Source organism: Rutidosis leptorrhynchoides, chromosome 5, assembly GCF_046630445.1.
Source record: "Rutidosis leptorrhynchoides isolate AG116_Rl617_1_P2 chromosome 5, CSIRO_AGI_Rlap_v1, whole genome shotgun sequence".
In the NCBI taxonomy this organism is placed as follows: Eukaryota; Viridiplantae; Streptophyta; class Magnoliopsida; order Asterales; family Asteraceae; genus Rutidosis; species Rutidosis leptorrhynchoides.
The window spans coordinates 95944481-95946930 of NC_092337.1; positions in this window are offsets into that span (position 1 = coordinate 95944481).

The window sequence follows — 2450 nt, forward strand, 5'->3', positions numbered from 1 at the left end:
GGTCTACGAATGGTGAAAAGACGTTCTCAATCTGTAAAAGAAGAACTGTCATACCTTTGTACCAAAAGCTGTCTAACACGGTCAGCTAGATGGACAGTTTCAAAAGGGGCCCAATCGATTACCCTTGGCACCTCTACATTTTTTGTTACCAATTTGAATTTGTTCCTTTGATATGTCTCGTAATCTCTCCATTTCCTATCAAATCTCAGATTAGGATGCAGAGTGTGCTCAGGAATCGTTGGGAATTCTACTGGCGGCCTCATTGGGAATACTATGAATTCATCAAAAAACTGTACCGGATCATAATAAGGTATGTGCTGATCAGGCTGTTGTTGTGGTTCTTGTTGTGGTTCTTGTTCGTGTTGCATTTCTGGTTCTGGTTCTGGTGCTGGTGCTGGTCGTCTAGATGATGATGCTCCTGAACCTCCAGTATCGGCTTTCTACAAAACACATTAAACACAAAATTTGTGCATCCAAATATGCATTAGTGTTAGCAAAATAACAACTTAAAACAATCACTATAACATGTTAAATCAAAATTAAACTTATACACATTTTCACAATTTTTCACAATTCTACACTTTTCAAATAAGCACATATGAAAATGTATACAAAATTCATAAGCATTTAACTCAAATATCATGTCAAAATAGTCATTACTAATAATTAAGCAAGTCACAAATGGCAAATATATCAAATTAATCAAGTTCATGAATTTTGGACTTAAAAAGTCCACTTTAATCTCTAAAAATCATGTTTAGGATCAATGTTTGGATCATTTAACTATCTAAACATGTTACACTACTCAATTTAGCAATAATTCATGACAAAAATCGGCCATAACCTGTTTATATCAAAAAGCCCCAAATTGCTCAAGAACACAAACCCTAGATTTCTAAAAATTTTGAAGTTTTTGGCTTCAAATCATGTTAAATAGCATCAATCTAGGTTATACATGCATAAAATACTAACAATTTAACACTAATTACACTAGAAATTAACAAAATTGCATTAGGTAAAAAATTGGTAATTATCACAAAAACTAGGAATTTTTAGAGTTTAGGGGTGTAATTTTTACCATTTTGCTGAAGAATGAGATTCTAGGCATGATTAGAGCAAGAAAAATGACGAATTACGGTGGAAAATTGCGAATTTTAGAGGTAATTTTGGGGTTGGTTCGTATATGTGTGTGTGTTTTGTGTTGGGACAGAACCGCTGAGCTGCTTGTATCAGGCCTAAAATACAGGTCTATGTGATCGCATGGCTTCAAAGGCCTAACTCCATGCGATCGCATGGAGTCCCGGGTACAGTGTTCTGGGCTTTTTTTTTTTTTTTTTATATAAAACCTTATAGTTTATAAAACTTATAATTAATTAAATTTTAAAAATTTGTTTTCCTTTAGGAGCGAGGGTGTTTTGGATCGATGTCCTAGTCCGTCCCTCGACAAAATTTTAAAATTTGTCAATTCAAAGCGCGGTTTTAAAAGTAAAGATTTTTGGGTTTTTTAATGTTTTTGGCATACTTTAATTCAATAAGATTAAAAATAATGATAATAAAAGTTCTCGTCCCTCCCTCGGGTAAAGCAATTTCGGTTCAACGACCTAGTCTTCAACTCACGACGAATTTTAAAAATCATAATTTTTAACTTAGCGAAATAAAGTAAATTTTGTTTTTAAATTCACACAACTTAAATTTAAAATATGCATAAAATTAAAAATTCACATTTTTTTAAAAATTAAAAATTCACACCAAACTTATATTGTATTTTTGTTTTTATACATACAAACTTAAAAATATCAATTGTTCAAATATTTACAATTTTAAATATATTAATTTAAAAAGTTTACAATATTAATTTAAGATTTATATATTAATTTTAAAAACATGGTAAAAATAAAATTAAAAATCTTTTTGGTCTTTTATCCCACTTTAATCAATCAAATATTATCAAAAATATGCGCCCCTCTTTTCGGTAAAGTAATTTCGGTTCCATGACCTAATTTAACTCATGACAAATTTTTGAAATATTTTGGGTTGATTGATTAAAGATATTTATACCTTAAGAATAAACGTTAAATTTCGCAGTGATGTAATAAATTTTTGTATGATATCAATAATTTCGGTCGCCAAACCTAATTTTATTCAATACCAATTTAATACTTTATAGCGAACAAATTAGCGTTTATTATCAAAATGTTAAAAATAAAAATAAAAAAAATTAAAAACTGTACAGACTTATCTGTGAGATAGTATTCTTAGTTATATGATCTATCCCATTCATAAGATAGTCGGTTTAATTGGTTTTCCATAGCTACATAGGCGTAACCTCGAGCATTCAGTGTTTTTTCTTCTAAACATATGAACGGTCCATCTCTGCATAAAGTAACAAATTCGGTATTTGAATAGGTTTGATTATTTGAACATTTACCTCCATGTGACCATTTTCCGCA